Here is a 25,844-nt window from a genome sequence, read left to right on the forward strand (position 1 = left end):
CAGGGCCTGATGGATTCCCTGGGGAATTCTACCAAACATTCAAAGAAGAAATAATACCTATTCTACTGAAGCTGTTTCAAAAAATAGAAACAGAAGGAAAACTTCCAAACTCATTCTATGAGGCCAGCATTACCTTAATCCCCAAACCAGGCAAAGACCCCATCAAAAAGGAGAATTTCAGACCGATATCCCTGATGAATATGGATTCCAAAATCCTCAACAAAATCCTAGCTAATAGGATCCAACAATACATTAAAAGGATCATCCACCACGACCAAGTGGGATTTATCCCCAGGATGCAAGGGTGGTTCAACATTCGCAAATCAATCAATGTGATAGAACACATTAATAAGAGGAGGGAGAAGAACCATATGGTCCTCTCAATTGATGCAGAAAAAGCATTTGACAAAATACAACATCCTTTCCTGATTAAAACTCTCCAGAGTATAGGGATAGAGGGAACATTCCTCAAGTTCATAAAATCCATCTATGAAAAACCCACAGCGAATATCATCCTCAATGCGGAAAAGCTGAGAGCCTTTCCCTTAAGATCACGAACACATCAAGGATGCCCACTCTCGCCACTATTGTTCAACATAGTACTAGAAGTCCTAGCAACAGCAATCAGACAACAAAAAGAAATAAAAGGTATTCAAATTGGCATAGAAGTCAAACTCTCTCTTTTCGCAGACGACATGATACTTTATGTGGAAAACCCAAAAGACTCCACCCCCAAATTACTAGAACTCATCCAGCAATTCAGTAATGTGGCAGGATACAAAATCAATGCACAGAAATCAGTTGCTTTCTTATACACTAACAACACAACGGTAGAAAGAGAGATTAGAGAAATGAATCCATTTACAATAGCACCAAAAACCATAAGATACCTCGGAATAAACCTAACCAAAGAGGTAAAGGATCTATACTCTAGGAACTACAGAACACTCATGAAAGAAATTGAAGAAGACACAAAAAGATGGAAAAACATTCCATGCTCATGGATCGGAAGAATAAACATGGTTAAAATGTCTATGCTACCCAGAGCAATCTATACCTTCAATGCCATCCCGATCAAAATTCCAATGACATTTTTCAAAGTGCTGGAACAAACAATCCTAAAATTTGTATGGAATCAGAGAAGACCCCGAATCGCCAAGGAAACGTTGAAAAAGAAAAACAAAGCTGGGGGCATCACGTTGCCCGATTTCAAGCTATATTACAAAGCTGTATCACCAAGACAGCATGGTACTGGCACAAAAACAGACATACAGACCAATGGAACAGAATAGAGAACCCAGATATGGACCCTCAACTCTATGGTCAAATAATCTTTGACAAAGCAGGAAAAAACATGCAATGGAAAAAAGACAGTCTCTTCAATAAATGGTGCTGGGAAAATTGGACAGCCACATGCAGAAGAATGAAACTCGACCATTCTCTAACACCATTCACAAAGATAAAGTCAAAGTGGACGAAAGACCTCAATGTGAGACGGGAATCCATCAAAATCCTAGAGGAGAACATAGGCAGTAACCTCTTTGACATCGCCCACAGCAACTTCTTTCAAGATACATCTCCAAAAGCTAGTGAAACAAAAGCAAAAATGAACTTTTGGGACTTCATCAAGATAAAAAGCTTCTGCACAGCAAAGGAAACAGTCAACAAAACAAAGAGGCAACCCGCAGAATGGGAGAAGGTATTTGCAAATGACACTACAGATAAAGGGCTGGTATCCAAGATCTGTAAAGAACTTCTCAAACTCAACACCAAGAAAACAAATAATCAAGTCAAAAAGTGGGCAGAAGATATGAACAGACACTTCTCTGAAGAAGACATACAAATGGCTAACAGACACATGAAAAAATGTTCATCATCATTAGCCATCAGGGAAATCCAAATCAAAACCACACTGAGATACCACCTTACACCAGTGAGAATGGCAAAAATGGACAGGGAAAGAAACAACAAATGTTGGAGAGGTTGTGGAGAAAGGGGAACCCTCTTACACTGTTGCTGGGAATGCAAGTTGGTACAGCCACTTCGGAAAACAGTGTGGAGGTGCCTCAAAAAATTAAAAATAGAGCTACCCTATGACCCAGCAATTGCACTCCTGGGTATTTACCCCAAAGACACAGATGTAGTGAAAAGAAGGGCCATATGCACCCCAATGTTCATAGCAGCAATGTCCGGAATAGCCAAACTGTGGAAAGAGCCGAGATGCCCTTCAACAGATGAATGGATAAAGAAGATGTGGTCCATATATACAATGGAATATTACTCAGCCATCAGAAAGGATGAATACCCAACTTTTACATCAACGTGGATGGGACTGGAGGAGATTATGCTAAGTGAAATAAGTCAAGCAGAGAAAGTCAATTATCATATGGTTTCACTTATTTGTGGAACATAAGGAATAGCATGGAGGACATTAGGAGAAGGAAGGGAAAAATGGGGGCGGGGAGGGAATTGGAGGGAGAGATGAACCATGAGAGACTATGGACTCTGAGAAACAAACAGGGTTTTGGAGGGGAGGGGGGAGGGGGGATTGGTTAGTCCGGTAATGGGTATTAAGGAGGGCACGTACTGCATGGAGCACTGGGTGTTATACAAAAACCTTGGATCGTGGATCACCACGTCAAAAACTAATGATGTATTGTATGGTGACTAACATAACATAATAAAAAAAAAAAAAGTCAGTTTACATGCTAGATACATTTTACCTTTTTATAACCAGCAAATCATGAACAGCAATTTCTGCTTTTTTTACTTGCAACAGACAATTGCTGCTCTTTATTTGATTTGAAGATACATACATAAAACCTACTGCTAAACCTTTTTAAAGCAAATATTTCTTTTTGTGTTTAAATACACTCAAATTGTTTTTTTTGTTTTTGTGTTGTTTTTGGTTTTTTGGGGTAGAGGTTGGTTTTGTTTTTCTTTTTTTTTTTTTTTTTTTTTTGCCTCTCAGAAGTGTGCAGTACCTCTTGGGCTTGTTGGCAAGACTCAGATTTCACAAAACCTGAGCTGGAAATTACAGTCCTGAACTAAGACTCCGGCAACACAAGATTATAGAAAGTCTGCTATTATTTCAAGTCAGGATTTTCTTCCATATCCAATTTCACCCAAAGTCGAGCATTAGTCAGCCTGCACCTTTCATATAGCAGAAAGGAGATTTGATTAATATGATTTCTTTGTAGAAAAATCTAAGAAGATTAAGGCACAATGATATAGGGAAAGCATGCCCCTTCTCAACATGACAATCTTCAACACTATATAGAGGTCTGAAGATCTTTCTAGTCATTAGATTGTTCACACTAGCTGCATCTGAAAGAGGGGGAAAAAAATCTATCATCAAGGAAAACTTTCATTTTTTTTCACATTTTAGTTTCCATCTCACCAACAGGTCAACAAATCTGGAGGTTGATATCGATTTCATTCTGTAACTAGGCAGGAAAGGGCATCTTTCAAGCATGCGTTTGCAGATCGTTTCCCCATCCACCCCACCCCTCTTTTTGGGACTGCGTTTTGTGATGGTCTCCAGGGAAAAAAATTAGAAACTTCTAGATGACTCCTGTACTCAGTGAAGCACAATGCAAAATAAATCTACTTGAGGTGATTTCCGTTAACTATTTTCCATCTGTACATTCAGAAAATCTAATACTAACCAGAGGCGTGCTTTTCTGATATGAGGAAATGAATTCAAAGCTGGTGAAAAAATAAAATGTATATATCAAATGTCATGTGCCTCTTCCACTTTTACTTTATATGTTTGTGTGAAATATATATATATATGTTAAGAGAAAAAGAATAAAATTAAAACACCTTTCCCTAAACCCTCTCAACTTTCAGAATATGGGTATTATATTCCCACAGCTTTGCTCAAATGTAGACCATTTGAGAACGTGACAGATGAAGGAGTAAATTACTTTCAGTACACCATTTCCGAGGTTGTTTTCTCCTTAGACTAATCACATGTCAATTTGATGGATATGAATTGAAGATTCAGTTACAATAGAAAGGGCTACAGGGTCAGAATTCACTGTGCAGCCGTCTTTGTATATCTCAGCAGCCCAGCTAAGACACCTCAGTGTTCACAACTTACAGAACCCTTACTGTACCAGTCAGGGGCCTCTTGATCCATGCTTCTCTTCAGAAATCTGACAACCCACACAAGGCTATATAAACAGACACCAAAAACTACCTTAGTTATTGAGTGGAGGGAGCGAAGCTGATCAACCTGGTATTTAACATCCATATGTTCAAATACAATTTATACTTTATATCATGGCATAAACAGTTAACTCCTGACTTTGAAAATAAAGTAAGTTTTTACCTGTCTTCACAATCTTTACAGCAAAGTAGGACCTAATACTAATATGTTAGTTAAATAGTCAGTTACATTAAGCACTACTAGTTTCGATACTAAATCCTAGTATAGAGAATATAGAAAAAACCTATAACTCATCATAGAGTAATGTAGTTATTTGAATATAAGGGAACCACTAAAACTCAGTATCTGTTATCAAGCAAAACCCTAAGTGTTTATTCTTAACGTCACAAAGATATATAAAACCAAGAGTTCGCATACCTCACAGAGAAACAATAACAAGTCAAGGATGCCACTACAATCTATTCCTAGTAGTTTGAATCATAGAAATTGTCACATTTGAGGTGGTCAAAATTGGTCAAATATCAACAATTTCATGCTATACTATAATACAAATTAGATCTAAAACCTATCCACTTCTCATTTCTACCTCCACCCTGGTTGAAGTCATCATCTTTCATCTGGAAAATTCCAGTAGCCTCCTAATGGTCCCCCTGCTATCACTCTCTTCTATAATTGATTCCCTCTACTGAAGCCAGAGTGATCCTTTTTTTTTAACACTTTTTAAGCTTAACATATACACATAAAAGTGCACAAATCATGAATGTACAATTTGATGAATTTTTGCAAACTGAACACATCCATGTAACCAGTGCCCAAATCAAGAAATAGAATATTCACATAAATGAACTCATACAATGCATCCTTTCTTGCTTGGCTTTCCCCCTCTCAATCTTATATTTGAGCTGGTGTGTTGTTTCATGCTATCGTGGGTAGCAACAAATTGTTCATTCTCCTTACTATTTAACATTCCATTGTATAAATATATCACAACTTATTTTTCTATTCCACTGTTGATGAACCAGAATGATCTTTTTAAAATGTAAATAAGATCAGGTAATTTCCCTAATTAACACTTCACTTGCTTCCCATTGCATCCAAGAGTCCTTACTGTGGCCCTAGCATACCTCTCTAATTCACTTTACCCCACTCCCAGCACCCTCTCCCCAGCCCCCTTGCTCTAGCCACAGAGTCCTTATTTTCTATTTCTTCTCTCCATTACATGCGAAGCTCTTTCCCAACACAGAGCCTTCACACAGGCTAGTCACTTTCCCGAATATTCTCCCGGGACATTACCATCCTATCTTCTACCCACCCAAATCAAGGCCACATTTACAGAGCTGGCTCTGACTCCATTCTTCGGCTTAAACCAAAATCCTGTTCTCGGACATGCCTTTCTTAACCCTCTTTGGAACATCCCCTTACCCTGTTTCACATCACCCTACATGTTTCACTTTGACTTTTTACTTTATTTCACCTTTACTTTTCACTTTGGCTCTAAGAGGAAAATATTAAGGGTAAAATGCCTACGTTATTGATAGCAGAGAGAAATACAGTATGGTTATTTTTAAAGCAGAGCTCTAACTTGGGGGGTAGGGGGAGATTTAATATCTAGGTTACAGCCAAACCTCAACTCATGAAATCAATCGATTTAATAGAAACATCCTTCTAGCTGGTTATATATACAGAGTTGTTGTTTGTTAATGGTTAACACTTTTTCACTTTCAATCTGTTGCTGTGGGATCATAGTCAGTCAGTATGATAAAGGGCTCCAAGTGGAGAAATGTTGAGACCAAAGTCTTATTACTGCAATCTCTGAATTCCTAACTAGACTTCTAAGGTGCCCCGCAACACACCTTGTGGGAGTGTTCCCTGCAGGCCAAGTGGCACCAACTTCCCACAAAACTATAAACAAAGAGTTCCAAGAACAAAATCACTTCATCTGAAGAAAGGGAGGTTTTATGTGGAAAGCATTTACAGTGTTTTCTACGAAGGTACAAAAAGTTTCTCTGGAGAAAGATGAAACAAAATTTTTACTCGGTTTTTCAAAATGAAACCAGAATTTTCTGTCAAGCAACTAGAGAAAGTAAACCAGCAGATTTATGTAATTTGCAAGTCCTGGGCATTTCTAATTAAGTTTAAAAAAAAGTATGCTTTAAAAAAAGCAATGTATTTTTAAAGGGTAGTAGGGAAATTAAATGTGTACAGTTGGGTTTAACTTCTCCATGAAAATAAGCTTCTTATTCTGGTAAGAAATGGGTCATAGCAATAAAAGTGTGCTGTAAATTCAACTTGACAAATGAGAAAATGAATTCCTGAGGGTAGGCCTATTAAAGGAATATTTTAATTTAATCATGCAATGAATATTTTTGAGAAGCTTCTATATATGCAAGAAACTGCCTTACATATTTTAATGAGGTAAAACATAGTATTAGTTAATATAGTAATAGTTTCTTCTATTACTAACTTCTCGGCCATAATATAAAAAGATCAAATATAAGAAAAAAAAGTTAAACTCCTAGATGAAGATGCCAGCTTCTAATATTTGCTTATAAACTTCAATATTCAATAACATGTTGCACCCACAACTCAAGGACATGTGCAGAGCATTAGTCATTTCAGTGAACAGAGAAACAGCCTCCTTCTTTGGCATAAAATGTGATATGATGCCACCTTATGGTTGAAAATTAAATATGATGATCAACAATCATCTTCAGATACACCTTCTAGATGGGGGTGGGGGGAGGATGGTGAGTACTACTAAATCTGTAAAATTCACCAATCTAAATACACAGAACCAATTCGATGCTGGGAATAAAGTATAAAAATGGTGACTGTGGAAGTGTTCAGGATCTGGCACAGAGGAAGAGTGCATTTTGTCAGTGTGCTCATCTGCTGCCCATTCTAGGTATTTTCATAGCAAATGTCAGTTGGGTTTTCCTGGGCTGTAACAGTTGTTCTTTACTTCCAAGCTCAAAGAACAACAAAATATAAAGTGAAACCAAGTGAAAATTTTTGTTATTAACCACATATAGTTTACTAGGTATCAGGGTGAATGACTGAATGTGACATTTTTGTGGCTCAAAATGGTCACATATTGGAAAATTCATATAGTTCCTTCCATAGTAACTTTAAAGATTAATGGAAATTCAACAAACTCAAATAATAAATAAATGTAACTGTAGTATTAGTACAATATTGTGTCAATCACTCTTCACTAAATGACTAGAGAAACCTGGCCTGGTCCTTCCCAGGTGCTCTTCATCAATGGCACTGCTCAATAGTATACTGGTTTTCTCCCTGGATCCCATGTACTTTCATATCTTTGGCACTGATCTACAATTCACTTCCGGTGAGCACTGAAGAAATTTCTTGCTCAGTCTGCAATTGCTCAAAGTTCCAACTTTAAAGTTGAGCATCATTATCAACCAAATTTTTGTAGTCCTCAGTTAATTCTGTTTCTGTTTACTATAGAACAAACCCAAGAACTTTGGGAAATGCAGATCTCCTTCAGTACTTATTCTATAAAATATCATGAAAACTTCAAAATTCATTATCATCTCAGTATTGCTCAGTGTAAAGCCTTAGTGGTTCCTGAGAGGAAAAAGTACCTTCCAACCTGAGACCTATCTGAAAAGGCTCTCCTTTATTCAAAAGTTATTTCTCTTGTCACACTATCAAATATTCTTCTTCCTTCCCCTTTCTCCAGCAATGAGTTTATGATAAAAATGTTCAGTGTTTAACCATTGAATCTTCATGTAGGGTATTCTATCTTAGCAGTAGATTTTACAAAAATACTACAGGAAAGTGATAGAAACAAACCCACTTGTAAACAAGACCCTATTTAAGGGGTACACATGCATATAAAATTACTACAAAACTCAAGAAATCAAATGTAAAATGTTATTATTAGGGGAAACTGGATGAAGATTATATGGAAACTCTCTGTATTATCTTTACAGTTTTTCTGTACATTTTAAATTATTCCCAAACAAAAAGTTTATTTAAAATAAAAACAAAACAGGGGCATCTGGCTGGTTCATTTGGTAGAGCATGTGACTCTTGATCTTAGGGTTGTAAATTCGAGTCCCACATAGTGTGTAGAGATTACTTAAAAATAAAATCTTTTTTCCAAGTTTTTATTTAAATTTCAGTAATTAACATACAGTGTAGTATTAGTTGTAGTTGTAGAATTTAATGATTTATCACTTACATACAACACCCAGTACTAATCACTATAAGTGCCCTACTTAATCCCATTACCCATTTAACTCATCTCCCTGCCCACCTCCCCAAATATAAAATATGGGGAAAAAAATGGGGTACCTGGGTGGCACAGTCAGTTTTGTCCGACTCTTGGTTTCAGCTCACATTGTGACCTCAGGCTCATGAGATCGAGCCCCAAGTCTGGCTCCAAGCTCAGCACAGAGTCTTAAGTTTCTCTCTCCCTCTCCCTCTGCCCACCCCCCACGTGCACGCTCTCTCTCTCTCTAAAATAAATAAATAAATCTTAAAAAAAAAGAAAACAGTTCAGGAAATCAGAACCAAAGTCAGAGCTAATTTGTCTTCTCTCCAACAGCTTTAAATTACTTACCAGGTCTCTTGTTCTTCTTTACACATTTATTTATATATTCTACATAAACAAGTTCCCTTACATCTGCGAGGAGATTAGAGCTACCATCTTACTCCTGAGGAGAAAGGCCAGCGTGATGGCTCCTGGTTTGATGTTTCCTGTTCAAATGTCAGTGTAGATAGAGACATGATTGCCCTGTGAGTTTAGGCAGGTCACTTCACTCTCTGTCCTTTGCTTTGTCCTATGCCTAAAGGGACAGATAATTCTTAGCTCCCACCTCTACTAGAAAAGGAAAGAAAGTTAAAATGTTAATCTGAACATATTTTTTTAAGGAGGAAGAACATATTTTGAAATGCCAGTTTCATACACAATACAGACTATTACTATCTGCTGGTTTTGTCAGCCTTAGATATCAAGCTTCTGGAGGCAAATCCTGCTCTTTGAATCACAATAGTTACTCTTGTGTTCCTTAACAAATAACATTTCAAATCCTTAGCTCTACAGTTCTAGTCCTAAAATTTAGTATTCATTTATAGTAGGTAGCTTTTGCAGCTACCTATGAGTACATCACTATTAACAATGCATTTTCTAAATATTTCATCTTCTTCTAAATATTTGTTTCACTTCTAATAGAGCCCAAGGATCCCCAAAATCTGCCTTTCTAACACTGTCTACATTCTAAGAAAGGACGTGTGCCCTGAGTCACATAACACATAGACATCTGTTCAAGGGCCCACCTTGAGCTCTCCCACTTGGCTGCCATTTCACTCCTGCCTAGCTCTCTGTTTAACCTTTTGCCTCCTCCAGAGCAGTTAGCAGAAGCCTCAGTATGAAGAATGGGGGTTCTTAGAAGCTACTGAGATCAAAAGGGTCCACCCTGCATGAAGAGCATTTATCTCTTCCTGGGCAGGTTCTGCTATTGCTATGGGGGGGGGGAGGGGAGAGAGGTTTTTTTGTTTGTTTGTTTCATTAATTCCAAGCTAACAATTTCAGAATAGGAATTTAGAAGTTTCACAGCTAGAAGACATGCAAAACTTAATGGTTAAGGGTGATGTATACAGCCTTCCATGTTAAGGAGAAAGACAGAACCTAAAGATTCTAACCCAAATGGAACACCACTCAGACTATCTGTGAGGAAATCTGATTAACAAGCATTAGCCTCCTGCCCTCCTCTTTCTCCTGACTGCAGATTTGCTTTTCTTAGAAAACAGTAGAGCTTTTCTCTCCTACAGGTCCAGACTAAGTATCATTGAGCCTCTAGAACTGAGAAATCCCCACTGTGTCGCCTTCTAGAGGCCCTGCTAACCCTTTGCAACTCCAAGAAACAAGTCACTCATGCTTACCAGAAAACACTCAAGACTAGCACCAGCTTCTCCCCAGGGCCTCAAGTTGGAGAAAAGCCTCCTACCTTAGGTGCAAGAGAAAATCTCCACCCACCCCTTCTTCCTCTTGCCCAAGGCTGGCCGTGTGGCCTCATCAAAAACATAGTGAGAACCACTAGAGTATGGAAGGACCTAAATAAAATCAGATTTTAGGGATCTGACAAAGTTCAAACATAGGAAATTTTAGAGCTGTGCTGTCTGATATGGTAAGCATCAGCCACATGCAGCTCTTAAATTTAAATTACTTTAAATAACATTGAAAACTCCATTCCCCAACCACACTAGCCATTAGTGGCTATCGTCTTGGACAGCCCAAATATGAAGCATTTTCATCATTGCAGAAAGTTATATTGGACAGCACTGATATAGATCATACAGAGAACTACACTTGGACTCTTTGAATCCTGCTCTATCATCTTCAGTTTCTTTTAGTGAACATTCATTGAGCATTTACTTCATGGAAGACATTGGGCAAGGTACATATTCATACAAAGATGAATGTGATGGCAACTGAGCATCAGGAGCTTATATTTGAGATTTAGAAATATACATTCAAGTGACTACCTATATTGTAAGACAGAAATGTATGCTGCAGTTGAGGAATAAGCAAATTGCCATGCTTAGACAGGTAGAGAAGGATGAAACCATTTCACACTGATCTTCAGCAGTCCTGGGGTTCTAAGATGACAAGCACTGTCCTGATTGAGAAGCTGCTCATTTCCATGCTGCCCACTCCATGTCAACAGCATTTGAATGCATACCATCAAAATTGCTTTGAAAACTTGTCCAAAGTAAAATTTTTGGTGAGAAGAAGGCATAAGAAACATAAGAGGCACCACATGCAAATGGAAAGAATATAGGATATGGAGTCAGAAGACCTGTTTGAGAGCTAGTCCTATTCTTACAAGCTGTATGACCTTGGATAAATCAATTAACTTCTCTGAGCCTCAGGATCCTCATTTTCAAAATGGGGGAAATAATTCCTACCCCATCTGCCCCATAAGCTAATACTATAACAGTAAACATGATAATAAAAACACCTTACACACAGTAGAGTGCTATGTTATTATTATCCCTGAAAATGAAATGCAACTTTGGAGGACATATAATCCATTGCTGGCAAGTTAATTTTGAACTGCATGTGGAAGGTTCAAATTCTGCACAAGGAATGGTATCAAATTCTCAATCTATAAATGTTTGTTTAGATTTAAAAGCAAAAATATACACTGTCTGTCATCATCTCTATCTCTTCTACTGGGGTCATGACCAGCCCAAGTTCACTACATCTTAATCCCAGAGGACAGTTTGCCTCATGCCAGCATGAAGGAGGCCATAGCACTGAGGGTGAACTTACCTTGAATGACAAACAATTAAAAATTTCCTGGCTAGAGCAAGTCAACCAATGAATGGGAAAGTGGGATAGGTTTGTTTGCTATGGAGAATAGAATGGATCAGTGGGATCATTGCAACAGTGTACAAATGGAAGGAAAGGAGGCCTTGGAACAATCGCTAGATATGTGTTCTGTTGATTTTATGAGGAATTTTAATAAGAATTTCACACTTCGTAACCACAAGTTTTAAGTCTGTCCATGAAAATGTTAAATGCTTCTGTAAACGTAAAACAACACCACTTTTACTTTCCTGCAACTCCTGGCAATAGCATGGGATGATTTCTTTTTTCAGCAGAGAGTGTGACTAGATTGGGTTTTCTTCCAGATGTGTAGGGAATGGCTTTAATTACCTGGTGCCATGCCTTAATTTTTGAGCACCCCCTCGAATCTATTGGGTTTGGCAGTGCCAGCAAGAGTGGAACCCTGGAGGGGGCCCTCCAGCCATCCAAGCTATGGTTTTGCCATGCTCACCATGTAGCTGGCACAGACTCGCGTAAAATAGAATAGAAATTATTATACTGGAATGCAAGCACTGAATAGCATAAATTTTCAACAGGGAGGTCTAAGGTTAAAATAATAAACTTCAAATGATGTATGCCACATGTGACATTTTGGTTCCAGACGTAACAACCCAAACCAAGGTCTTTTGCCTGACAATTCCAAAACAATATTACTCTCCTAGGTTTCTGATTTTGATTTTGCCTCAATTGCTCACAGATTACACTTTGGCAAACTTGAAGACAACACAGTACTGTTTAAAATGCACATGCCAGGAAGCCTTCATGATGATCTGCACTAAATCATCCCTGAATTCTTCGTTCCTGTGGTCACTTAACCATTTCCACAAATGTGGCATGGACTTTTTCTTCTGGAATTAAATTTGAAATAATCACTCTAAGTAAGTAGTACAGTGAACTCTCCTCCTCCCTGAATAAAACAATAGACATTTGTTCTAATATAATTGGCCATTTATCCCAGATCTCAGCAATTTATAGCTCAACTTTCTGAAACTGAAATCACAACATTTTAGTAGCAAATTATAGACTTATCAGTCACGGAAAAGTACGGAAGTGGGCTCCAAAAAGTCCAAACTTTGGTATGCATTTCATAACCCAGTTGGAAAGGTCCAACAGTCTTTGAATTTCATTATTTTAAAAATCTACTTTTAAATTATTTTGAAGACTTTGAAGCACATATTTTATCTTTAAATGCTTCAACCGTAATATCCTTAAGGTCAGAAGTGTAAAACAATCATGGAAATAAGTATTATTTAGTTTTCTATTCTATTACCATATCTTTGTGAGGAAGGTAAGTTATTGATAACCCTCCCTCATTACATTATAAAAAGGCCCAAGATCACAGAAATGTTTAACAATGAAGCCAAACAATGTGATTATTTGAAGGCCACCTTATTTGAAAATACAGTGATGGCTTTTTCCATACTTTAGTTGAACTACATAAGCATAGGTAAATTTGCAATAAAAGTACCATATAACACAATAATTAAATGTTAAAAGAGGAATGAGAAAATCAACCAGATTATGTCTAAATCGCAAAGTAAATGTATGCTAGGTAGCTGGATGCCTTTAAAAAAAAAAAAAAAAACCTCTTCGGAAACACTACTTAAAGGCAAAATAATATATTAGGGCACAAGCAGAAGTGAAGAACTGCAAATCAAACATAATCTGGGTATATCCAGATAAAAGCTAAAGGAAGCAGTGCACTCCGGGAGAAAAGCCAAAGGGAGTCAAATGACCATAAAATTTCAGAGCTGGAAGAACCCGAGAGCTCACCTATTCCACCCCAGCATTTTACAAATGAAGAATATGAGGCCCAGATAAGGAATTAGCCTAAACTGAGGACAAGATTGCAACCACAATTAGGTCCCCTGCTCCTGTTCAACCAGTGCTTATCCTGCTAGACTCTAGTCTTTAGTCCCAGTTCTGGCTGTAACACTTAATTGTCAGTGAGTGACACTGGGGGGAATCACAAAATCCTTCTATACCTCTGATTTCTCCGCTGTAGAAGCAGGATAATATCAACCACTCTGTCGTCTTCATAAGATGATTGTACAATATTACTATACAGACAATTAGCATAATAAAGTTACACACTCAAAAGAATAAAAAGGAAATATCAAAGTAGTTTGTTTTTTAAAGATTATTTGAAGTTACAAATGGATAGGAAATTCTCAAAGTTCAAGGGCCTGAAGAAGCCTAGAGTCAGTAAATCCACAGACCAGTCATAAAACAAAGACGTTTCATCTTCTTTCAAAAGCTTTTCCAAAGTTATCCAAGTAAAAATGATCATGGAGAAGAAAAGAAAATCATGGCATCTGAATTAATAGGCATTAGACACTTGAAATATGGAACTGCAATAAATGTGCAAATTTAAATTTGGAAGTTTTCCTTTTGTGTTCTCCTCATAGTTATTCATGATACAGGCACTATCATTTGCAAGCAAAGATAAACATTCTTCACCGATGCCAGCAAACATTCTTTGTAGCAAAAACTTACTAATGAACATCTTCTCACCAGTGGGTCCCTACCACCTATGAAGAAGAAAAACAAACTAATTATTTTTCTTGAATTTTTTTCAATTTTTATATTATCTTTTATATATTAAGCAAAAAGATGACTGAAAGCCTCTGAGCCCTTTAAATCATATTTTATTGTATTTTTCTTCACCTAGTTATATTATAGGAAGAAAGAGCCCATTCTCGTTGGTACTTCTTTATGAAAGAATCCAATATGTGATTATTTCTTACTTCAAATTATATCGAAGAAATTGGCATATCCAGCTCAATTCAGGGGACTGGTTGAAATAGGGTCCCCTACTCCTCCGCCATCTTTTCTCCTCCCAGCCAGAAATTAGCTCATTTCATCATAATTAATGTGCTTATATGACTAAAGAAAATAAGAGTTCTTGCATGACCCTGTGCCTGGAAGGATTTTTCCAATATAGGAAAGCCAGGTCCTTTCCTGATAAATTCAGTTCTTTCTAGCTTAAGATCATGGAAATGAGCATAGATTCCAGTGATTCCAATTAAAACCAACATAACCAATATAAATAACCAATAAAATCAAGTTTGATTAGAAATGAGTTCAGAAATGAACCCATCACATAGGCCAAAATACTATCATGTGTATGGTCTAGAATCTCAGTACTTGTAGCTGTGTGCTAGATATATCAAGCATACAGCTGCAAATACTGTTTCAGTTCCTGATAGTTTATTTTGTTTTGTTCCCTGATGATAGGCTGATTCTCTGATCCATCCCCATGTGTCCTACTCAAGGCCTCAGTGTGAGAGAAACTTCACAAGAGCATATGGTGTAAGAGCAAATTCCCCACCACTACAGTACTGGGGAAAGGGGGGTGGGGATTCTTCAAGGTAGAGGCCCTATGGTAAAGTAATAATAACTAAAAGTGGGGAAGGACTTCCACTTCTGGCCACAACAGAGAAACCTATCCTCTTAAACAACTATAAAACTTGACAAGACATAGGAAATAACTGTTTTCAGATGTTGGCCAACAGGCAAAATCTGATCCCTGAGAGAAGGGAAACAAACAAGTTGAGCCTGGAAGTGCTTTACAGATGTCAGGGTACGGTGCTGAGGAAACAGGTCAGAATTCAGGGCCATGGAGGCAGCTGGAATTCATGGGGCACGATACTGGAGAGAAAGGGGCTATGTAATTTGCACAAATACATAATTCCAAGTTGAGAAAGGTGCTAGAAAGGAATAAATAGAAGTTCCAGACATCTACACAGGGGCCTCCTTGAGTCTTTGATGCACAGACAAGACTCTAAAAGCCAGGGAAAGAACAACTACAGGGGAGCTGTGGGCTGAACGACTAGCAGAGTTCCCACAGGATTTGGAAATGTTCAAGTTTCAACCTGCCAAAATAGAGAGACATCACTAACCACCCTGAGCATTCAACAGATCCTAGAAAGACCATGCCTTAGGAGAACTTCTCTAGCCCTAGTAAAGGTACTGTACATCTGCCCTTACGCAGCTGAAAAACCAGCCTCAAAATGTCAAACGAATGGTTGTTTTGCCAAGCATACCATGTAAACCCCTTAGTAATACAAGGTGTTAACTATGCTGCTTGTCATTAAATCATGGCCGATGTGTGTTTATGCTGCATTAGGTCAGACAATCTTACTCCAGATCCACAGGCAAAATCCTAAGCTGTCAAGAAGCGAACTAGATAGAAATTTTAGGTGGACTCTATTTTTTCTTAGTTGATATTTTTCAAGACCAAGGCAGAAGGCATGCTTTGCAAATCCAGCACAGTCTTAACAAGAAAATCCTGAATCAATCAATGGACCTCATTGAGCAACCTTGGAACCCATCTCAGTATTTTCACCAATCCCTCAAACACTTATCAGTGGCACACCTAATGCCTTTCTCCTAAAAATACTAACATTTACAAGGGTTTGCTGGTGCCAGACAATGTGCCAAGCTCTTTACATGCATCATCTCATCTCCATAACCCTATGAGGTGGTATTACTGTTATTCCTATTTGCAGATAACAAAACAGAGACTTGGAGAGGTTTGGCATGATGTGCTAAATGTCACGCAGGTGGTAAGGGATGGAGAAAGGTTTCTAGCCTACAGCTGTAGGACTCCAAAGCCAGGTACTTAATCACACACGATTCCCTATGTTGAGAGTGAACCTACAGATTTTACTTGCAGACACTCAGAATTTCCACACAAGAATTTATACAATAACATAGCAATCAGGTAAGTAAATAAAAGCCAGACTTTGCTGTATGCCTCTTGCATGATTCCTTTATATCCCAAGCAGTTGGGGCAAACTAAATTGTATAAATTTTTGTTTTGATCTGGGCATGGGTAGGGGGTGTGGTAGCATTTTTAAACGATGGGGTCTGAATAACTTTTTCTCTGTTGTGGTATTTGTATCAAAAATGGCAATTTCCAAAGGAGGCCAATTCCTTGATACGGTCTGCTCTAAACTCTCGTCTGTAATTTTACTCCAAACGTAACTTTCTCTGTTGGTTCAGCTAATCATTTAAAGATGCTATAGACATTCTTAAGTGTTTAGACTTTCGTGAAAGACCTGACTGCTACAAAAACTCCCAGTATAACCCTAGACAAGTCATTGAATCTTCCTGGGCCATGGTGTCCTTGTGTAGAAAACAAGGACCTTGAACTATATTGTCATTCACCAAATCACATATCACAGAACAGTCCTAAGAGGTACCCCCTTCAAAAAAGAAGTTCCAGGTCAAATAAGTAGGAGGAAAGCTATAAACAATAGCCCCCATTTAGAGACTTGTGATCCATTAGCAATGGATAATACATTAGCAAATTAAAACCTCAGAAAAGTCCTGCAGTAAAAAAAATCTTTTTAACTTTAATTTCAAATTTCCAAAGCTTAATTTACCATAACACCATTTCCCTGGAAAAAATGTCTACAAACGTATGGAAGCAATAGCCATTTAGTCAATCAAAAAAAAAAACAACTATTTATTGAGCATCTACTATATGCCAGATATCCAGTGCGCTGGATATTTGGGATACAAGAATAAGCATAGATAGACAAGATAAGCAACAAATAAACAGATATATGATTCCAAGTTGAAAAAAGTGCCGTGAAGGAAATAAATAGGTTTTTTAATATAAAATAATGACAAGGGGGCATATTTAGATAAGACGATGAAAAAAGGCCTCTCTAATATAATAATATATCAAGATATCATAGTATCTTAAGTGATACTAATATAATTTATGAGATCCTCATATAATTATTGTCACTTAAGTTAACATTTGAAGAGTGAGAAGGGCACGTGAAGAACAGAGGAAGGCATTCCAAGCAAAATACCAGCATCTGTGAAAACCCCAGGGTGTGAAACTGATAACAAGCTCAGAGAATAAAAAGGCCAGGGAGGCGCAAGAGCAGGAACGACTTCTTGGGGGGGACTGGAGAGATTGGCAGGGGCCAGATCATGCAGGGCTCCAGGGCCACAAAGAAGAGCTTGGATTTTATTCTAAGTAGAATGGAAAGAAATTTAAACTAGGAAGTCTTGATAGATGGAATAGATGGAATTGGTTTTTTAAAGGGTCACTCTGGCTGTCCTGTGAGGAACGGTTTGGAAAGCCAAGAAAATACTTAGGAAGAATAAGAAGCTGTATTAGTTTTCAACTGCTGCTGAACTAAATTATTCAGAAACTTGGTGGCTGAAACAATAGAAACTTATTATCCTACAGTTCTGAAGGTCTAATGTCTGACATGGGTCTCGCTGAGCTAAAATCAGCAGGACTCCATTCCTTTCTAGAGGCTCTAGAGGTGAATAGATTACTTGCTCATTTGGGTTGTTGGCAGAACTCTGTTCTCTCAGATTGTAGAACTGAGGTCCCTGTTTTCTTGTTGGCTGTAAGCTTAGGCCATTCTCAGCTTCTAGAAGCCCCCCGCATTCCTTGGTGTGTGGTAGCGTTCCTCTCCAAAGCCAGCAACAGTGGGCTGAGTCTTTCTCATGCTTCATATGTCTCCTCTTTCTTTCAGTGCATGTCTGTGACTCAACCAAAAAATAATCTTCGCTTTTAAGGACACATGTGAATTAGGTAGGGCCCACCCAGATAATGCAGGATAATCTCACCAACTGAAGGTCCATACCCTTAATCACATTGGCCAAGTCCCTTTTGCCATGTAAGGTAACATATTCACAGATTCTGGGGATTAAAGGGTACACATCTTTGGGGGGATAGGAAGAGAAGCATTATACCACCTACCACAAAAGCTATGGTAGCAGTTCCAAGTGACAGATGAGAAAAATAAAACCAGTGTGATGGCAATGGAAAAAGTAGACCAATTTAAGGCATGTTTTGGAGACAGAATTAATAAGCTTGGCGATGATTGATTATACTGGTGAAGGGGTGGGTACAAGAGGAGGAAATCAAGGCTGACTCCTAAATTCCTGGTCTTTCAGGCTTATCAGCTGAGTGCCAGGAGAGGCCTTTCATGAAATAAAGAAGGCTAGGAGTGAACCCAGTTTTAAAGAAAAACTCAGGAGTTCTATTTTCTGTGGAAGACTCCTAAAGAAACATTAACCAGATCATCTCTGAGATCTCTCACTACTTTAAGAATTCGCTAAAAATCTTTCTATTGAGGGTTCATAGTGCCTAAATTTTTTAATTATCATTCCTATTGCCTTGAGAAATATATATTCAAGGGTGACTTGTTTGTGATTTATCATATTCTTTGGAATAGAGGGAACATTGGTACATTTAGTTATCTATTACTATATAAAAAAAATGCCTTCAAATTTAGCAGCTGACAACACAGTTTCCTGTGAGTCAGGAATCCAGACACTAATTAGCTGGGTCCTCTGCTTCATGGTCTTTCATGACGCTGTAATCAAGATCTTGGTCAGGGCTGGGGTTTCAACTAATGGCCCAGTTGGGGAAAGATTACATGAGTGTGTTACATGGTTATTGGCAGGATTCGGTTCCTTGAATATTGTACCGAGGGACTCAATTACTGACTGTTGACCAGAGGCAACCCTCAGTTCCTTTTCATGTGGGCCTTTTCACCATTTATTTTACCCAAAGCTAGCAAGAGAGACAAAGTCTACTAGAAAGTCAGAGTCTTTTCTAACTTAATCACAGAAATGACATCCTCTCAATATTGCCATATTCTATTGGTTAGAAGCAGGTTACTTAATGGGAGGGAATTATACTAGGCCATGAACACCTGGAGGAAGAGATCATTGGGGGTCCATCCTAGGGACTACAGACCACACTTACAGATTGAAGAAACCAAAGAGGAAAACGAGTAACCATGAAAATGAAAAGGGAAAATGAGAAAGGCAACTTTCATCTTGACTTTTTTCAGACAGGAGTCCTGAACAGCATTCTTCAGCCAGCAGATTGTTCTTGGGAGAGGTGATAGGAAACTACTTATAAGGTAGAAAAGGATAACCCAAGAAGGATTGCAAGTCAGTTTGACAAAGTTCTAAAGATTATAATGGGAGGGGAGATTACGATGTTATTTTAAAATATTTTTAATTCAAAATGAATTTACTAAAATAGAAGATTTTAGCAGAATAGAGTAAAAATACCAGAAGAAAAGAACAGTAATATTTTTGTTTTTGAGGTTTTTTTTATTATGTTATGTTAGTCACCATACAATACATCATTAGTTTTTGATGTAGTGATCCACGATTCATTGTTTTCGTATAACACCCAGTGCTCCATGCAATACGTGCCCTCCTTAATACCCATCACCGGCTAACCCATCCCCCCAACCCCCTCCCCTCTAAAACCCTCAGATTGTTTCTCAGAGTCCATAGTCTCTCATGGTTCATCTCTCCCTACGATTCCCCCACCTTCATTTTTCCCTTCCTTCTCCTAATGTCCTCCATGCTATTCCTTATGTTCCACAAATAAGTGAAATCATATGATAATTGACTTTCTCTGCTTCACTTATTTCACTTAGCATAATCTCCTCCAGTCCCATCCACGTTGATGTAAAAGTTGGGTATTCATCCTTTCTGATGGCTGAGTAATATTCCATTGTATATATGGACCACATCTTCTTTATCCATTCATCTGTTGAAGGGCATCTCGGCTCTTTCCACAGTTTGGCTATTGCAGACATTGCTGCTATGAACATTGGGGTGCATATGGCCCTTCTTTTCACTACATCTGTGTCTTTGGGGTAAATACCCAGGAGTGCAATTGCTGGGTCATAGGGTAGCTCTATTTTTAATTTTTTGAGGCACCTCCACACTGTTTTCCGAAGTGGCTGTACCAACTTGCATTCCCAGCAACAGTGTAAGAGGGTTCCCCTTTCTCCACAACCTCTCCAACATTTGTTGTTTCTTGCCTTGTCAATTTTTGCCATTCTAACTGATGTAAGTGTGGTTTTGATTTGAATTAAGAACAGTAATATTTTGGAAAACACACTAGTCATTTCTCAACAATAACAATGAAAAATACAGTAAGCAATTGCTAATGGAACGCTCTTAAAAATAGAATGCTTCCAAATCTGCCATCTTGTATATTATCTTACACATTGATTTTTTTTTTTTAAGTAGAAATAAAGGCAGGACTGTTTTCCTGGTCTTCTCAAGAAGCATCTGTCTTCCTTTGTTCCTTTCTATTTTCCTTTCTTTAACTTTAGGATTACTTGAATGCTGCTTTATTGGAATAAAAGCCTTATAATTTTAATTTTGAAAAAAGTAGACAAATCTAATAATATACCAATATAGCATAAATGTACCATACTAATGTCAGATGTTAATAATTATGCAAACTTGGCATGGGATATATAGAAACTTTCTGTAGTATCTTCATAATTTTTCTATAAATCTAAACTGTTCTAAAAATAATGCTTATATTTAAAAAAAAAAAAAACCACATATCCCAAAATAACATGTTAATGGAAGTGAAAGAAAATCAACAACCCAGACTGTTTAACTTTCTTTCCTTATAGTGGCAAAGACTCTTTGCTTTGGGGTAGGTGCCTGTTGGGAGCTTGATATCACAGGGACTCCTGCTTTGGGACTTCACTTGCAGCAGGATCCTCAGTGGACATAGTACAGACTCAGCTCCAGATTTCTGAAAACATCCATGTTAAAAAATCAGTTTAACTCCTCATTCCCTAAGCCAGCAGTCTGGTATACTACCCTAGGAAAACCTTCCTAGAAAAATACCAAAAGGATGGTAAAAGCTATAGGCATAGAGCTGTTGCTCCCTGTATTTACAACACTGGGAAAATTAAAAGCAACTTTGTGTTCAACAATAGGAGTATGATTAATTGTCTTATGGATCATCTACTCACAGAAATAGCCATTAAATGATGGTTATGAGATTATGTTACATGAGGGAAAAATTTATGATACCATACTTATGCTTGTAAGATAGGTGTTTTAAATCAAAACATAAAAATGTACATAAGATATAAATATAATTTTGTCTGTGACCACCAAAGGGTCCAGTTCATTAATCTTATAAATAACTCCCCCCCCTTTAAAATTGTCTCTCATTTACAAATATCTATTATACACTAGGCAGTGTTCTTTTTCTTCATGTACCATCTCTTGAAAGCAGATTCTTGACACAGAGTTACAGTAAATGCTTTGAGTAACAGATAGCCCATAGCAAATATAAGGGTCCTCTTGCAGGCAAACTGGTTGGTAAGACAAGCGGGCCCTCCTCCCAGATAGCAATATGTACTACCTTTCCCAAGTCATACTGTACGTCTAAGAGGACAATATTTATTCAATTATCCATTCAGCAAACATTTACTGAACATCTGCTAGTTGCCAGGCACTCTCCAAAATGCTGGTGACTCAAAGGTGAGCAAAACGGACATGGCTCTTGCTCTCGGTGGAATTTACAATCTAGTGTGAGATATAAATAACCCCACCAATATCTGTAGTAGAAAACCATGTTCCTATTATGAAAGGAAATACAGAGTGCTATGAAAGAATATTATCAGATGACTTAATTTATATGAAGAACAATTTTTGCTCAAAGATGTAGCACACATCAAGCACTATCTTTGTGAGCTATTTGTTAACATGAAAATGTTAGAGACAACGTGAATCTTAAATGTCCATTCACCCTTAGAATGCAGCATTAATTATATCTTTGGATCTTGGCAGAAATGTCCATTTTGATATTCTGTTATACATGTGAAATCACCCATGGCATATTTTACAAGGGAAAAAAGTGGAAAACTACTTCAGTGTTTTCACATTTCCTACAGAGTCCAAAATGAGAAGTCTGACCCTGAAATAATCATAGACAAAACCAAGCTCATATTTTCAGTATTCAGGGAACTTTGAAGGGTTTAGAGGAAAGCAATCAAGATGATTAAGGAGTATAAAAATTAAGGATAAAGGAATTATCATCTTCTAAAAGTCCATACCTAATGTAATCATTACATATAAGAATGCCTACACCCCAGGGGAATATGTCAAGCTAGTTCATCTAAACTCATAACAAGTTTGACTTGGCTATAACAATAGATGAACCTAAATCCTGGGAGAAAGAGTTATTAATTTAATGGGTTATCAATGGAGGCCATGGGTCTTTCTTTGGAGTTAATTTTAAAAACAGAAAAGACTCTATTTTTTTAATTTAAATTCAATTTAGTTAACATAGAGTGTATTATTAGTTTCAGGGATAGAATTTAGTGATTCATCAATTGCATATAACACACAGTGCTCATTACATCAAGTGCCCTCCTTAATGCCCATTACCCAGTTACCACATCCCCCCTCCCACCTCCCCCCCCGCAGCAACCCTTAGTTTGTTCCCTATAGTTAAAAGTCTTATGATTTGCCTCCCTCTGTTTTCATCTTATTTTATTTTTCCTTTCCTCCCCCTATGTTCATCTGTTTTGTATCTTAAATTCCACATATGAATGAAATCATATGGTATTTGTCTTTCTCTGACTTATTTCGCTCAGCATAATACTCTCTAGTTCCACCTATGTCATTGCAAATGGCAAGATTTCATTCTTTTGGATGGCTGAGACACATGCTGAGACATATATATATATATATATATCTTCTTTATCCATTTATCTGTCCATGGACATCTGGGCTTTTTCCATACATTGGCTGTGGTGGACATTGCTGATATAAACATTGGGGTGCATGTGCCCCTTTGAATCACTATGTTTGTATCCTCTGGATACATACCTAGTAGTGCAGTTGCTGGGTTGTAGGGTACCTCTATTTTTAACTTTTTGAGGAACCTCCATACTGTCTTCCAGAGTGACTGCACCAGTTAATATTCCCACCAATGGTGTGAGAGGGTTCCTCTTTATCCACATCCTCACCAAATCTGTTGTTTCCTGAGTTATTAATTTTAGCCATTCTGACCATTATGAGGTGTTATCTCACTGTGGTTTTGATTTGTATTTCCCTGATGTCAAGTGATGTTGAACATTTTTTCATGTGTCTTTTGGCCTTTTGTATGTCTTCTTTGGAGAAATGTCTGTTCATGCCTTCTGCCCATTTCTTGATTGGATTTTGTTTTTTGTTTTTTGGGTGTTGAGTTTGATAAGTTCTTTATAGATTTTGGATACTATACTACATACTATACTATCTATACTATACTATACTGTACTTTTTTATAGTATACTATACTATACTTTATCTGATATGTCTTTTGTGAATATCTTCTCCCATTCCATAGGTTGCCTTCTAGTTTTGTTGATTGTTTCCTTTGCTGTGCAAAAGCTTTTTATCCTGATGAAGTCCCAATAGTTCTTTTTTAAAAAGATTTATTTATTTGTTTGACAGAGAGAGAGCATGAGCAGGGGGAGGGGCAGAGGGAGAGGAAGAGAGACAAGCAGACTCCCCACTGAGTATGGGATCCTACACGGGGCTCAATCTCAGGCCCCTGAAATCATGACCTGAGCTGAAGTCAGACGCTTAACCAACTGAGCCACCCAGGCACCCCCAATAATTCATTTTTGCTATTGTTTCCCTTGCCTCCAGAGACGTGTCTAACAAGAAGTTGCTACAGCCAAGGTCAAAGAGGTTGCTGCCTGTGTTCTCCTCTAGGATTCTGATGAATTCCTGTCTCATATTTAGGTCTTTCATCCATTTTGAATTTATTTTTGTATATAGTGTAAGAAAGTGGTCCAGTTTGATTCTTCTGCATGTTGCTGTCCGGTTTTCCCAACACCATTTGTTGAAGAGACTATCTTTTATCCATTGGACATTCTTCCTGCTTTGTCGAAGATTAGTTGACCATAGAGTTGAGGTCAATTTCTGGGTTCTCTGTTCCATTGATCTCTGAGTCTGTTTTTGTGCCAGTACCATATTAAGACTCTCTTTAAAATAGCTTAGCAGAGGGGCACCTGGGTGGCTCAGTCATTAAGCATCTGCCTTCGGCTCAGGTCATGATCCCAGGGTCCTGGGATGGAGCCCCACATCAGGCTCCCTGCTTGGCAGGAAGCCTGCTTCTCCCTCTCCCATTCCCCGTGCTTGTGTTCCCTCTCTCACTGTGTCTCTCTCTGTCAAATAAATAAATAAAGTCTTCAAAAAAATAAAATAAAATAGCTTAGCAGAAGTCTTGCTCTAAAACAGGGTGTGACCACTTTACTGTAAATATTTTTTTTAATTTTAATTCCAGTGTAGTTAACATACAGTGTTATATTAGTTTCCTATGTATAATATAGTGATTCATCAATTCTAAACGTTACCCAGTGCTTATCATGATAACTATACTCTTAATCCCCTTCACCTGTTTCACCCATCCCCCCACCCACCTACCTTCTGGCAACCATCTGTTTGTTCTCTATAGTTAAGAGTGTTTGTTTGTTTGTGTGTTTATCTTTTTTATCTTTGTTCATTTATTTCCTTTCTTAAATTCCACATATGAGTGAAATCATGATATTTATCTTTCTCTGACTGACTTATTTCACTTAGCATTATATTCTCTGGAGATCTATACATGTTATTGCAAATGGCAAGATTTCATTCTTTTTTATCGCTGAGGAATATTCCTGTGTGTGTGTGTGTGTGTGTGTGTATGTAAAATTACTTTTTCTTTATCCATTCATCTATTGGTGGACATATCTTGGCTATTATAAATAATAAATATAGAGTGTACATGTCTTTTCAAATTAGTGTTTTCATATATTTGGGGTAGATACTCAGTAGTAGAATTACTGGATCGTATGGTATTTCTACTTTTAATTTTTTGAGGAACCTCCATACTATTTCCCATGGTGGCTGCACCAGTTTATATTCCCACCAATAGTGCATGAGGGTTGCTTTTTCTCCACATCCTCACCAACACTTGTTTCCTGTGTTTTGGATTTTAGCCATTCTGACAAGTGTTAGGTGATATCTCATTGTAGTTTTGATTTGCATTTTCCTGATGATAAGTGATGTTGAACATCTTTTCATGTGTCTGTTGACCATCTATAGGTCTTTGGAGAAATGTCTGTTCATGTCTTCTGCCCATTTTTTAATTGGATTGTTGGGGTTTTTTGGTGTAGAGTTGTATAAGTTTTTTATAGATTTTGGATACTAAACCTTTATTGAATATGTCATTTGCAAATATCTTTTCCCATTCAGTCAGTTGTCTTTTATTTTGTTAATTATTTCCTTCACTGTGCAGAAGTGTTTTATTTTGATGTAGTCTTAGTAGTTTGGATTTTCCCTTGCCTCCGGAGACATATTTAGAAAAATGTTGCTATGACTGATGTCAGAGAAATTACTGCAAGTACTCTTTTCAAGAATTTTATGGTTTCATGTCTCATGTTTAGATCTTGAATCCATTTTGTCTTTATTTCTGTGTTTGACATAGAAAGTAATCCAGTTTCATTCTTT

At 37.6% G+C, this 25,844-nt stretch overlaps 1 protein-coding gene and 1 long non-coding RNA gene across 2 annotated transcripts in view; one reads left to right on the plus strand and one right to left on the minus strand.

The window, feature by feature from the left end:
* The window catches only part of LOC144379564 (uncharacterized), a 395,690-nt gene extending 383,323 nt beyond the window's left edge, over window positions 1-12,367 (plus strand). Inside the window, exon 5 of the long non-coding RNA XR_013442750.1 lies at window positions 12,235-12,367. This is a non-coding gene — a long non-coding RNA (uncharacterized LOC144379564). The remainder of the gene's footprint in view (window positions 1-12,234) is intronic.
* Window positions 1-25,844, minus strand: part of MTERF1 (mitochondrial transcription termination factor 1) — a 204,873-nt gene that overhangs the window by 104,952 nt on the left and 74,077 nt on the right. The window lies entirely within an intron of this gene.

The sequence above is a fragment of the Halichoerus grypus genome, chromosome 12 (assembly GCF_964656455.1).
Source record: "Halichoerus grypus chromosome 12, mHalGry1.hap1.1, whole genome shotgun sequence".
Taxonomy (NCBI): Eukaryota; Metazoa; Chordata; class Mammalia; order Carnivora; family Phocidae; genus Halichoerus; species Halichoerus grypus.